The 15,535-nt window shown below is 34.1% G+C and overlaps 1 pseudogene; it reads right to left on the reverse strand.

Moving 5' to 3' along the window:
- Positions 1-349: 349 nt before the first annotated feature.
- Positions 350-15,535, reverse strand: part of LOC140955818 (uncharacterized) — a 63,228-nt pseudogene continuing 48,042 nt past the window's right edge.

Below are 15,535 nucleotides of genomic sequence, written 5' to 3' on the forward strand. Positions count from 1 at the left end.
GACAAACTTGAAACACACTTAAACAAATATAAAAAGTAACAAAACAAAATAATATGCTATTAATAAAACCAAAAGACACAAGGTTTCACAAACGAAGGCTGAAATCCAATCTAAGCTTTTTACGGCTTTCCTTAGTTGACCAATTTAGGCGACTCATGCAAGGATCAATGACAGGGATGAAAGATTGTAGTTGGTCAATCAATTGTTCACCAGTAGCAGTAGAGATTATGATTTGTCATGCCAAAGATGTTAGAAATTCCTATTCCACAGCTTGATCAAGAAAAGACAACAAATGATCATAAAAACCATTAACATTTAACAAACCTATAGGTTTATGGTGAATGTACAGTTAGGCCAAAGAGGAAATATGAAAGATCTCTTCCAATGTCCTCAAACCACCTAGTAAGGCAATGAAGGCATCAACATGGTTAAACATTGCATTCAGTCGATCAGACATTGTGGGGACCTGTAGTTCCTCTCCAATTGTTTTTCCAACGAGGTCTCCATTTGCTAAAGCTTTAGGAACAACCCCCAAGACTTGATTGCTTCCTAAAAATGCAGCTATTGACACATACCCCCATTAACCCAAGGTCGCCTCCCCCATACACTAAATGAATCTTTCTCTCAACTAGTACCTGACCAAGATGATTTGTTGATTCTAAAAACTCTTTTTCTTTCCTAGGACTGGATCCACCGAAAACATAAATATTTCTTTTGTGATGACTTAAGGAACATGTCATTTCTACACACTTCTATATTTGATGAATGTATAGGTTGAGTAGAAATGAAGGGAAGGAAGAGAAGAATTTATAGATGAGAAATTGAAAATGCAATTATACCACCTGTATGTAGGCTAGTTGTAGTCTCACACACTCTCTCTCTTTATTTATTTATTTATTTATTTTGAAAGAGCATGTGTATGTACAGGTAGTTGTGATTGTGGCTCACATCTTCCCTTGGTTTTACGTCCAAGAACGGCTTAAACGCCCTCTATGGGTCGGGGATAGGATTCCTATCCAGTTTTCCTAAAAACTGGCAAACAAGGTCCTTTTTAGTTAGATTTCCAAGACTAAGTCGAGCATGTTCTTTATGGAATTGTGGCCATAAATCATTAATTGCACAATGCACATCTCTACTAGGATACGTCTCAAGAGTCAACAAAAGATTATCTAAAGACCCCTTACTTAGGCCATCCTTAATGAATTGTATTTTATCTTCACGGTTTACAGATACCATTCCTAAAGAACGACATGTTGCATTATAAGTCCATCTGGCACATCTGTGACAGACTTTCAGTCATTTTGCATAACGTTTCTTTACAAAAATGCTTTTACTTGTTCCAAGCATATGTGAAATGAAAGAATTGGAGGACTCACCTGATAATCAGATCTTTGCTTCAATTAGCCAGCGAATATCTTCAGGAATTCTATGATTCATTAATAATCTCAATCTTGCACACCTAGCACGGTAAATTTTTGCAATCGCATTTAGAGGCAAAGTGGGAAAATACTTTTTCAATTTTTCAAGAGTAGTTTTCATTTTCAAATGAGAATTGGAAAAGAGATTCGAAGAAGAGAGAAAGAGTAAAGAAGTGCACAAATATATACAAATATTAGTTATTATGGGAAACTGAAAGAACCGACTTATGTCACGGAGTACCGTTATCCACCATTTGACTGAAGTGAGAGAGACTAACAAAACAAAAGTTACACCAAAACAAAGCACAAAACAATGTAAGAAAAAGAATCAATCTTTACATACAAGATCACTCAATTCAATAGAGTCATTTTCAACTTCAAAATTATCAAAATAAACTTTCAAAGGATGCCCATTTACATCACAGGCCCCATATGGATACACATGTTTCATAGTAAAAGGATCGCTCCATCTTTATCTTAGTTTTGCAGGAAATAAATGGAGTCGAGAATTATAAAGCAAGACTTTTTAACCAACATTGAATGTTTTTCTAGGTATTTTCTTGTCATGGAACTCTTTAATTCTTGCTTTATAAATTCTTGAATTTTCATATGCATCATTTCTTATCTCATCAAGCTCATTTATTTGCAATTTTCACAACTAACTAGCATCATCAAGGTTTGAAGAAAGCTTTAATAGCCCAATAAGCTTTATGTTCAAGTTCCACAGGCAAGTGACAAGGCTTTCCATAGACTAGTCTATAAGGTGACATACCTAATGATGTTTTATAAGCAGTTCGATAAGCCCAAAGTGCATCATTAAGTCTTAAAGACCAGTCTTTTCTATTAGGCTTCACTGTTTTCTCCAAGATCTATTTGATCTCCCTATTTGCAAGCTCTACCTGTCCACTTGTCTTAGGGTGATAAGGGGTTGCAACTTTATGTGTGATTCCATATTTCTTCATTAAAGACTCAAATGGCTTGTTGCAGAAATGTGTTCTACCATCACTTATCATGGCTCGAGGGATTCCAAATTGACTCAAAATATTTTCTTTCAAAAACTTTATCACTGTTTTGTGATCATTGTTTCGACTTGGAATTGCCTCTATCCATTTTGAAACATAATCTACTGCGACTAATATGTACAAGAAACCAAATGTGGAGGAAATGGACCCATGAAATCTATACCCCAATAGTCAAAGATCTCAATGACAAGAATAGGATTTAAAGGCATCTTGTGATGTTTTGAAATAGATCCCAACTTTTGACAATTTTCACAAGTCTTGCAGAATGCATGTGAGTCCTTGAACATGGTGGGCTAGTAAAATCCACTTTGTAAGATTTTTGCAGTTGTCTTTCTTGATGAGAAATGACCCCCACATGCCTCAGAATGGAAAATTTAATGACACTATTTACCTCATTGTCAAGAATGCATCTTTGAAATATTTGATCAAGACAATATTTAAATAAATACAGGTCATCCCAATAAAAGTTCTTCACTTCGTTCAAGAACTTTCTTTGGTCTTGGGTTTTCCAATGAGCTGGCAATTGTCCTGAAACAAGAAAATTAATAATATTAGCAAACCAAGGCATGCTAGAAACGAAAAGTAAAGATTCATCAAGAAAGTACTCATTAGTGTAACCTTTTCACCTTGACATAATAGATTTAGCTAAACATAATGAAATAAAGAAACATAAATAAACAAGATAAGAACATAATTATATAAGTAAAGGAAAGGAAATGAAAAGCATAAACAAGAGATTAATATAATATCAAATAAAACTTAAACATTACAAAATACAAAGAAAAAGAGCAAGAGCATGATCTTGATATGAACACCAAAATGCCTAAATGCATGGCAAATGCCTCCTTTTAAAGGCCAAAATTTGGAACTATTGATTTGATGACTAATTGTTGAGTGGGTGGCCAACTCTTGACTTGGTGAAAATCCTTATCTTCTTGTCTGAATAAAACGTCATTGCTAACATTAGAATTTGAACCACTTTTACACATGAAAGTTCTAGGAAATTGTCTTATCTTTCTAGAAAAATAAAATTGAGGTCATTTGGACTTCTAGAACTCGAGATATGAGCTGAACACTAAACAGTGTCTGGGTTGCAGGACAAATTCAGACTTCTCTGTTGTTGCTATAATTTGGACTTGAAAAAGGCCCTTTTAAATCTTGGACTCCACATGAAAGTTGTAGGCCTATGTCTTACCAAATCTGTTAAAAAATTCAGATCATTTGGACATCTAGAACTCGAGATGTGACCTAATTACCGAACAGTGTTCTAGTTTGGGTTGCACCAACATCTATTTTTTAAGTTTGGCCCTCTCTTTGTCCTTTTAATTTCAATACTTAAACTCATCAATCAATCCTTTGATTTATGTGATAGGCTTGCATTTAAGATGAACATTAAAGGCCTATCACATAAATGAAAGGATTGATTGATGAGTTTAAGTTTTGAAATTGAAAGGATAAAGAGATGGTCAAACTTAGAAAAGAGATGTTGGTGCAATCCAAACTGGAACACTGTTCGGTAATTAGGTCATATCTCGAGTTCTAGATGTCCAAATGACCTCACTTTCTTGGATAGATTCAGTAAGACATAGGCCTACATCTTCAATCTCAAAGTTCTCATCAACTTCTTCTTATTATTATTCTTTATTATTATTATTATTATTATTATTATTATTATTATTATTATTATTATTGTTATTATTGTTGTTGTTGTATTATTGTTGTCTATAATTTATAAAATTAACCTCCCTATGGTTCGACCCCAGTCTTGCTGGGTTATTTATTACTTCGACACTCCTGCACTTGGGAGAAGACATCAATCTTTTGGTCATGTCAAGTTTTTGGCGTCGTTGCCGAGGAGGTAAATTTCTGTACAAATTATAAATTTTGTTATATTTTTCTCCTTTCACTTTTCTTTTATCTAACTTTTGTTTCTTGTGTTTTGTCTCCTTTTTTTTTTTTTTCTTTTCTTCTTTTTATTCTCTTCCTACACGTGCATGAGAGTTTGGTCACGTATATTAAATGCTAGACTTTGTAGGGTATCCTCATCTTCTTTAGAAAACATGGCTGAAGAGGATAATCAGTCGCTTTATAATGAGAATAATCGGGTTATAACACTTAGAGACTACATCAATCCAACAAGAACAATGGCGCGATCATGTATATTTTTTCCTCCTAATGCATCTCATTTTAATTTTAAGCCAGACATTATTCAACTTTTACCTTCTTTTCTTGGCTTAGATTTAGAAAATTCATACTTGCATTTGAGAGAATTTGAAGAAGTTTGGAACGCTTATAATGACTTAAATTGTAGCATGAACATTATCATATTAAAGCTTTTTCCTTTTTCTTTAAAAGATAAAGCTAAAATATGGCTACAAAATTTGAGACTAGAATCCATTCATGCTTGGGATGAAGTACAACACCAATTTTTAAAGAAATTTTTTCCATCTCACAGAACCAACTCTTTCAAAAGACAAAGCATCACTTTCACTCAAAAACCAGGTGAAACATTTTACCAATGTTGGGATAGGTATCGAGACTTGCTTAATACTTGCCCTCATCATGGTTTTGAAACATGGAGATTGGTTTCTGATTAGTACTTAAAAGTGCATGTTTATCAAGGTTTTATATCATCATTTTACACTTGAAGTATGAATAACTCCTTAACTAAAGAATGTTTTATAATAACAAGTGTGATACTATAAAATGCCTTAATATATGGTAAATGTTCATCTTAAATGCATGCCTATCACATAAATCAAAGGATTTATTGATGAATTCAACTACTGAAATTTTGAAGATAAAGAAGGGTGAAACTTAGAATAGAAATGTTGGTGTAGTCCAAACTGGAACACTATTCGGTAATTGGGTCATATCTCGAGTTCTAGATGTCCAAATGATCTCAAATGTTTACACAGATTTGGTAAGACATAGGCCTACAACTTTCATGTGGACACCAAAATCTAAGAAGGTCGTGTTCAAGTCCAAATTATAGTAACAACAGAGAAGTCTGAATCTGTCCTACAGCCCAAACACTGTTCAGTGTTCAACCCATATCTTGAGTTCTAGAAGTCCAAATGATCTCAATTTTTTTTCCCTAGAAATCTAAAAGAATTTCCTAGAACTTTCATGAGTATATATGGTTCCAGTTCTAATGTTATAAATGATGTTTTATTCAGACAAAAAGATAAGAATTTTCACCAAGTCAAGATGTGGCCACCCACTCAACAATTATTCATCAAATCAATAGTTCCAAATTTTGGCCTATAAAAGGAAGCATTTGCCATGCATTTAGGCATCTTGGTGTTCAGATCAAGATCATGCTCTTGCTCTCTTTCTTTGTATTTTGTAATGTTTAAGTTTTATTTGATGTTATATTAATTTCTTGTTTATGCTTTTCATTTCCTTTCCTTCATTTGTATAATTATGTTCTTATCTTGTTTATTTATGTTTTTTTCTTTCATTATGTTTAGCTAAATCTATTATGTCAAGGTGAAAAGCTTACACTAATGGAGTAAGAATAAGTATAGTATAAATTCAACATGGACTTTAATGCTTGATACTAGCATGTTTTATTTTTATTATCTTGCTCACTTTTAATACCTTGCTTGTTAAATGGTTAATCTAGATTTGTGTTGAACAACCCTTGGTACAACAAATACTTGGCAGTTTCATAGCCCAACCGTATGGTATAACCTACACCTGTGCTATGAAAGGAACTTCATTTGTTGTTAACATAAGTTATTACCATGAATATATGATAATATTTACAAGTATTGGTATTACTCGAATAAGATAATTAATGTAATTATGTTAACAATTATAATCTGATTGGAACCTCCTTTGTGTGTGGTTTCCAGTTGAGTAATAAGAGTTTATACTATACTTGTTTGAAGTACCATTAGTGAATCCTCTAACCTTGACATTTGTTTTTATCATTGTTTAATTCTTACAATAATCTTCCATCTCAAAGTTCTCATTAATTTCTTCCTCTTTTTTTTTATTACTACTTGTTGCGATGTCGCGGTCGCACAAATTAATTACCCTAGCTTCAAACACAACACACAAGATAGTATAGAGCAAGCAAGGGGTCGATCCCACGAGGAAGTTTCAAGTCAGATTTTTATGTTGTACGTTATGTAATTGGAGGGATTTGATTTGCAATGATTTAAACTATGGCAGAAATTAAACTAGCAAACAAAATCAATTGAAATTGAAATATATCAAGAAAACAAACCTTGGTTGCAAGCACACATCCACCAATAGAAATTAGAACCGATCCTTGAAACGAAACTCCAGTTTATATTATGAATTTTATCTTTTCTTAATATTGGTTAATTAACGGATCCGCCGTATAACTAGCCCTAACCAACAAACAATCACAGTGTCCGCACTAATGATTTAATCCAATGGCAGCCTTAAGATCCAGATAAATTCATTAATCTTAACAACCAAGTTGTCAATTTGTGTTGCTATGATCAAATGTTCTCCCTAAGTTTAATAACATAGTTCCGCTACAATTATGAAACTTAGTTGCTTCACAAGTTTATATACCACAACTCCGGTTTTGATATCAAACTTAGCAATAGATTGTTCACAATAATAACTTAGAGTTCGCTCTAGCAATCATCAAGAACAATCATAGGAAATATGCATAGGAAAACAATCATACTCATTCATAGCATAAACTGAAAATAAAAGGAAGAATAAATCTCACAGTTCTTGAAATCCGAAGGTTTGTTGTGTCCTCGCAACCAAGAAAACGAGCTTAGCCTTGCATATCTATTGAACAACTACTCCTAAAGATGAAAGAATACATGATTTCTGATTTGTAGAGAGGAGAGTTTGTGTTTCCTCCCTTCTTGCTGCTGCTACCTCCTTCTACTCTATCTCTATTTATACACAAATTGTAAGTAAGAAAATCAAAGTTCAAGTGTGAACATCAATAGATGGTGGTAGTGTGAAGGCGGCTGGCGGCTGGCTTGAGGTTGGTGGCTGCCTTCCTTGACCTTCTAGAATATTTACTGGAGGAGTTAAATTGCTGGAAACACTTGTATGTCGGTTTGGATGCTTCTGGATGAAATTTGGATTCGTTTCTTCACGCAACCTGCTTGCTGGCAGAATTCAGCTGTCATGTTTTAAAACTCATATCTCCCTCATATGACATCGCTTTTGGATGAAATTTGGAGAGTTTGTAGATCTTTGAGTAAGGAATCCAAAAAAATTGAGTTTGCATCCATTGGACTTCTGAAGCTCCAGATATTGAATTTTGATTGGGAAAAGGTCAACATTGGCAGACTACGAGATTTGACTTTGAAGGATGTGATTTCCATGATCTTTCTCTTTTTATTTTTCTTGCATTACATTTCCAGAAAGGTATGGATGTTAGCTTTTTAATGCCACTGGAATCACTTCATTTCGATCTCTGGAACTCACGCTCTGAACGTCAAATCTGCCAATTACCTCCAATTTACTCCTTTTTGTATCTTTCATCCAAAAGTGCCTTCAAAACATAAACAAAGAATATCAAGGCATTTTATATAAATAACATATGCAAAACACTAGTTAAATGCGGGTGAAACTATCGAATAATATGGTTACATCAAATACCCCCACACTTAGCTCTTGCTCGTCCTCGAGAAAGGATAAATAAAATTAAATTGAAAATAACTATGATCAATCTCTTAATCTCCCATCAATGTCCAAGAGTACAAGCATTATAAACAAGAATACAATCATGAAGGATAAATAGTATAATTCTCATGAATTGATTTACATGCAAACTTCAAAACTCAATCAATTGTTTGGATTTAAATGAAATCTATGCCATGCCAAAGTGATAGGTCCTCTCATTGATATACACTCCAATACTCATGTGTTTAGGGTTTATGTGTTTAAATCTCTCAAATTCAATCAAAGAGTATGTTCTACCATAAGCTTGCTTTTCAATCTCATCTCCATTAGCAACTTATTACAAGTACTACATGAATCAAAAGGTCTTATTTTCTGGTTGTAATGGGGCTAAGGTTAAGGTGAGGTAAAATAAAGTAAAAGGAAAGGTTCAAACCAAAGAAAGTATAGCATTTTGAAAAATGATACTTCAAACAAGATATTCCATCAAAGCTCATAAATGTTTCATCTTTAATCACAAATGCTTAACTACTTTTGATTTCAAGCTCTTTCAACATAAAACCTTAAGAACATAAAGGAATACTTTTGTTTTTCTTTTTTTTTTTCTTTTTTTCGGCAACTTTGCCTATTTTTTCATCAAGCATCACTTCTTTCTTTTCATATAATTTCCAACCATAATTCCATGAGATATTACAAGTATATGCTCTACTAATCCTTGGCCAAGGGAAAAGAAAAAAAAAACATATATAAAGTTAAGGCTTATACATGGATAAAGCAAAAAAATAAATAAAAAATAAACAAGCTCAAAACGGGCTCACTAAGGATAATATGCTTTAGGTTGGCTTTTTGGCTTGAGGGGTTAAAATTCCTAATGCCTTTATCATATTCATGTATATTTGTAATGGGATATAATCTCAATAAGATATGAAGCAAGTTCTAGAGATACTTATCATTGAAAGAATTCACACTCAAAGAATATAATGTTGAAGGCTCAAAAGCTTGCATTGGTATAACACTATAAAGTCAACATGGCATATTCTCAAAGTCAATCCCTAAATCAATTAAACCTTAAAATTTGCATGCATACTCCTTCATTTGATTTATATCTTCATCTATCTCAATTAATTCTCATATATAATATTGATATTCTAAAAAACCAATGGGAGTTAAAAAGATCAAACACAATTTTTTTTTTTAAGAACAAAGAAAATTAAAATAAGAAAACCAAAATTCTCCCAATACCCCCACACTTAAAACACAACATTGTCCTCAATGTTGAAATAAAAGCAAAGGAACATAAGAGAATGACAGAAAATAAATTAAAATGCGAACAAAAATAAAAGATAAGGAAAAAGAAGGCAAATCTGTTTTTTTTTCTTTTTGTGCTGGGTTGCCTCCCAGTAAGCGCTTTTGTTTTATGTCATTGGCTTGATATGTGGTATGCTCATTCTTCATAGATTGGTTCAGCTAACTCTGCAGAATCGGTGAGTTCTGCCATCCAACCTTCATCAAAAAGGTTTCAAACGATGTCCATTGACCTTAAGTACATTGTTGGTTTCTAAACTTATAATTTCAACAGCACCATAAGAAAAAATATTAGAAACAACAAAGGGTCCAATCCAATGAGAGCACAACTTTCCATGAAAAACTTTCAAACGCGAATGATAAAGAAGGACTTTGTCTCCAACATGAAACTCCTTTCTTGTAAGCATTTGGTCATGAAGATTCTTAGTCTTTTCTTTGTAAATCCTTGCATTCTCATAAGCATCATTTTGAATCTCTTCCACCATAATTCCAATCTTTTTGGGCACCAAAAGGATAGGCGCCACCCATTCATTGTTTGTGATGGGGTAAATGACTCTTGCATCATTGCGAACAATTTGCAAAGCTTGCAAATCCAATTTGGTCATAGCATGTGATAGAATAAACATTGCTATAAGGATATGTCATTGCATCATGAAAATTAAATTCAATCTTTTCATCTCCTACTTCCATAGACAAAGTATCCTTACCACAATCAATCTTTGTATTGACAATTTTCAAGAATGGTCTCCCAAACAATATATGAGTGTTGTTTGATGAATCACATGAATCATGTTCCATATCAAGAATATAAAAGTCGCATGGAATGACCAAACTATCAATCTTGACTAGGACATCTTCAATCACACCAAGTGGGTAAACAAAACTACGATCCGCAAGTTGCATTACAATACTAGTTTTATTCAAAGGCTCTAGACTAAGAGAATCATAAACATGTTTAGGCATAACACTAATGGATGCACCTAAATCGCATAAAGCACTTTTAAAACTAGCATTACCAATAACACATGGGATAGTAAATGCACCTGGGTCTTTTAGTTTCAAAGGCAGATTCTTTTGAACAACAGCTGATACAACTTCACCCATACTTACCGTTTCATGACCTTTCAGTTTGAAAGCTCTCTTGGTAGTACACAACTCCTTCAAGAATTTTGCATACTTGGGAATTTGCTTGATAGCATCAAGCAAAGGAATGTTCAGTTCCACTTTCTTGAAAACTTCTAAAATCTCTTTTTCTTTGTCCTCTTTCTTTGACCTAGAAGAACTCACAGGAAAGGGTGGAATTGTTTTAAAACTGGAATTCATTGATTGAGGATTTACCTTTGGAGTGTTGGTCTTTGTTTCAGTTTGTGGAGGAGGAGGAGGATGCTTCTTCTTTGTACTCAATTCAGTTTCTATCTCTTCTTCTTCCTCCATCTCAATTTGTTTCAACCTTTTCTCTTCAAGTTCTTTCCCACTTCGCAGCATGATCGCACTAACATTCTCTATTGGATTCAATGCTTGCAAGGGCAATTTTCCATTCATTTGTGCTTCCAATTTCCCTACACTTGAAGCTACTTGCCCCATTTGCTTTTCCAAGTTGTGAATACTTGACCTTGTTTCCTGTTGAAAAGACATGACATTTTGTTGCAAGGTAATAGTATTAGAAGCCAAAGTTTTCATCATCTCATGAAGATCATCATTGGATGACAACCCCATAACATTGGAGTTTGTGAATGGAGTGGGTTGTCTTGCTTGATAATTCTGTTAGGGCTGAAATCCATAGGGATGGAACTGTCGACCTTGATTGCCTTGTTGAGGTTGGTTCCCATACCGTAGGTTAGGATGATCTCTCCATCCAGGATTATACATGTTGGAAAAGGGATCATATTTACGCTGGGGTTGTCCGTTGAATGCTCCATCAATTGCATGAGCTTGTTCAATGTAATCTTCTTGCATTGTTGGGCACATATCCGAAGCATGTCCTTGTGAGGAGCATATGCTACAAACTTTCACCTGCTGCACATTTCCACAAGCCAAAGAACGCACAAGAGAAGTAAGATCATTAACTTTATTTTCAAGGTTAGAAATGCTTACCTCATTTACTCGTTTGTTGGAGAAGTCTCCACGAGTGCCAAACTGTTTTGAGTTGGTTACCATGTTTGAGATCAATTGGCGTGCAGCCTCGGGTGTATTATCCACCAATGCGCCTCCACTTGCAGCATCAATGATACTACGGTCAGTAGGCATCAATCCTTCATAGAAATATTAAATCAACAGTTGATCGGGTATTTGATGATGAGGGCATTGAATACACAGTTGCTCAAATCTTTCCCAATACTCTGAAAGTGTCTCTCCATGAGATTGTCGAATCCCACATATTTCTTTCCTTATGTTGGCAACTCGAGATGCTGGGAAATACTTCTCAAGGAAAATCTTCTTCATGGCATTCCAAGTTCCAATAGATCCTGGGAGAATAGAGAAAAGTCATGCCTTTGCTGCCCCTTTTAAAGAGAAAGGGAAAGCTTTCAACTTAACTTGTTCTTCATCAACTCCATTCGGTTTCATTCCAACACAAACCATATGGAACTCCTTAAGATGAGTATGAGGATCTTCTCCTGCAAGACCATTAAAAGTTGGTAGGAAATGTATAAAACCAGATTTGAGCTCAAAGTTTACATTATTATCAATGTTTATGCACAATGTTTGATTCTCCACGTTAGGAGCAGCAAGCTCCTTAAGTGTTTGTTGTCGTGCAACCGCCATGGTGTTGAGGTGAACTTCCTTTCTTAACCTGCGTAAAGTGCTTTCTATTTCAAGATCAACCTGCACTAGAATCTGATTAGTAGAACGGGTTACTGGCATCAATCGCTAAGAAAACTCAAAAGAAAGCAACCACACAAGTGATAAATAAAAAAAATTAATGCAAATTATATGAAAATCCTACGCTAGAAAACTAAAACTACCTAAAAACCTTAGAAAACAACAGAATTTGGCCTCAATATGGGGCTAGTGGTATACCACTAGTCTTGTTCAGAACGTCGTTTCACTTCAAGAAAAAAAGGTAGAAACCTGATTCCACAAACAATTCTGTTTTGAACAGTACCGCTGCGGCAAGTGAACAGTAACTCCGCAAGCAAAAATTATGTTTCTCTTTTTTTTTTTTTTTTTTTTTTTTTTGCAGAAATGTAAATAACAATCACAACTAAAAATAACAGTACAAGCATAAGAATCAACTAAAATTACTTCCCCGACAAATACTTGGCAGTTTCATAGCCCAACCGTATGGTATAACCTACACCTGTGCTATGAAAGGAACTTCATTTGTTGTTAACATAAGTTATTACCATGAATATATGATAATATTTACAAGTATTGGTATTACTCGAATAAGATAATTAATGTAATTATGTTAACAATTATAATCTGATTGGAACCTCCTTTGTGTGTGGTTTCCAGTTGAGTAATAAGAGTTTATACTATACTTGTTTGAAGTACCATTAGTGAATCCTCTAACCTTGACATTTGTTTTTATCATTGTTTAATTCTTACAATAATCTTCCATCTCAAAGTTCTCATTAATTTCTTCCTCTTTTTTTTTATTACTACTTGTTGCGATGTCGCGGTCGCACAAATTAATTACCCTAGCTTCAAACACAACACACAAGATAGTATAGAGCAAGCAAGGGGTCGATCCCACGAGGAAGTTTCAAGTCAGATTTTTATGTTGTACGTTATGTAATTGGGGGGATTTGATTTGCAATGATTTAAACTATGGCAGAAATTAAACTAGCAAACAAAATCAATTGAAATTGAAATATATCAAGAAAACAAACCTTGGTTGCAAGCACACATCCACCAATAGAAATTAGAACCGATCCTTGAAACGAAACTCCAGTTTATATTATGAATTTTATCTTTTCTTAATATTGGTTAATTAACGGATCCGCCGTATAACTAGCCCTAACCAACAAACAATCACAGTGTCCGCACTAATGATTTAATCCAATGGCAGCCTTAAGATCCAGATAAATTCATTAATCTTAACAACCAAGTTGTCAATTTGTGTTGCTATGATCAAATGTTCTCCCTAAGTTTAATAACATAGTTCCGCTACAATTATGAAACTTAGTTGCTTCACAAGTTTATATACCACAACTCTGGTTTTGATATCAAACTTAGCAATAGATTGTTCACAATAATAACATAGAGTTCGCTCTAGCAATCATCAACAACAATCATAGGAAATATGCATAGGAAAACAATCATACTCATTCATAGCATAAACTGAAAATGAAAGGAAGAATAAATCTCACGGTTCTTGAAATCCGAAGGTTTGTTGTGTCCTCGCAACCAAGAAAACGAGCTTAGCCTTGCATATCTATTGAACAACTACTCCTAAAGATGAAAGAATACATGATTTCTGATTTGTAGAGAGGAGAGTTTGTGTTTCCTCCCTTCTTGCTGCTGCTACCTCCTTCTACTCTCCCTCTATTTATACACAAATTGTAAGTAAGAAAATCAAAGTTCAAGTGTGAACATCAATAGATGGTGGTAGTGTGAAGGCGGCTGGCGGCTGGCTTGAGGTTGGTGGCTGCCTTGAGGTTGGTGGCTGCCTTCCTTGACCTTCTATAATATTTACTAGAGGAGTTAAATTGCTGGAAACACTTGTATGTCGGTTTGGATGCTTCTGGATGAAATTTGGATTCGTTTCTTCACGCAACCTGCTTGCTGGCAGAATTCAGCTGTCATGTTTTAAAAATCATATCTCCCTCATATGACATCGCTTTTGGCTGAAATTTTGAGAGTTTATAGATCTTTGAGTAAGGAATCCACAAAAGTTGAGTTTGCATCAATTGGACTTCTGAAGCTCCAGATATTGAATTGAAGGATGTGATTTCCATGATCTTTCTCTTTTTATTTTTCTTGCATTACATTTTCAGAAAGGTATGGATGTTAGCTTTTTAATGCCACTGGAATCACTTCATTTCAATCTCTGGAACTCACGCTCTGCACAAAATATCGACTGAACGTTAAATCTGCCAATTACCTCCAATTTACTCCTTTTTGTATCTTTCATCCAAAAGTGCCTTCAAAACATAAACAAAGAATATCAAGGCCTTTTATATAAATAACATATGCAAAACACTAGTTAAATGCGGGTGAAACTATCGAATAATATGGTTACATCACTACTACTACTACTACTACTATTATTTACATTCTTGTTATATTTTATGTATGTTAAGTATGCTCTTTGTTTGATCAATGATCCTGACATTGTTGGTATTGCCTTGTTCATTCGCATCAGAAATCTGTTTATATTATATAATATATCTCTTTGATCTTTTCATAAAATCAATATATAGGCTGGAAACCTGTGACCCGATCTTTTAGATCATTCTCAAATATAACAACGCCACGTACTGAGTATTACTACTACTACTACTACTACTACTATTAATATTATTATTACTATTACTATTATTGTTATTATTGTTGTTATTGTTGTTGTATTGTTCTTTATAATTTATACAATTAACCTGTATGTGGTTCGACCCCGGTCTTGCCGGGTTGTTTATTACTTCGACACTCCTGCACTTGGGAGAAGACATCAATCTTTTGGCCGTATCAAGTTTTTGGTGTCGTTGTTGGGGAGGTAAATTATTGTATAAATTATAATATTTAATTTATTTTCTATTTTCACTTTATATTTTATCTAACTTTTGTTTCTTTTGTTTTGTTTTGTTTTGTTTCTTTTTCTTCTCTTCTCTTTTCTTCCTTTTATTCTCTTCTTACACGTGCATGAGAGTTTGGTCATGTATATTAAGTGGTCGACTTTGTAGGGTATCCTCATCATTTTCAGAAAATATGGCTGAAGAAGATAATCAATCGCTTCATAATGAGAATAATGAGAATAATTATATGAAAACAGTTAGAGACCATATGAATCCCACAAGAACAAGTGCACCCTCATGCATAGTTTTCCCTCCTGATGCATCTCATTTTAATTTTAAGCCAGACATTATTCAACTTTTACCTTCTTTTCATGGTTTAGACCTAGAAAATCCATACTTGCATTTAAGGGAATTTGAGGAGGTCTGTAATACCTATAATGACTCAAATTGTAGCATGAACACCATTAGATTAAAGCTTTTACCC

Source organism: Populus alba, chromosome 7 (genome assembly GCF_005239225.2).
Source record: "Populus alba chromosome 7, ASM523922v2, whole genome shotgun sequence".
Taxonomy (NCBI): Eukaryota; Viridiplantae; Streptophyta; class Magnoliopsida; order Malpighiales; family Salicaceae; genus Populus; species Populus alba.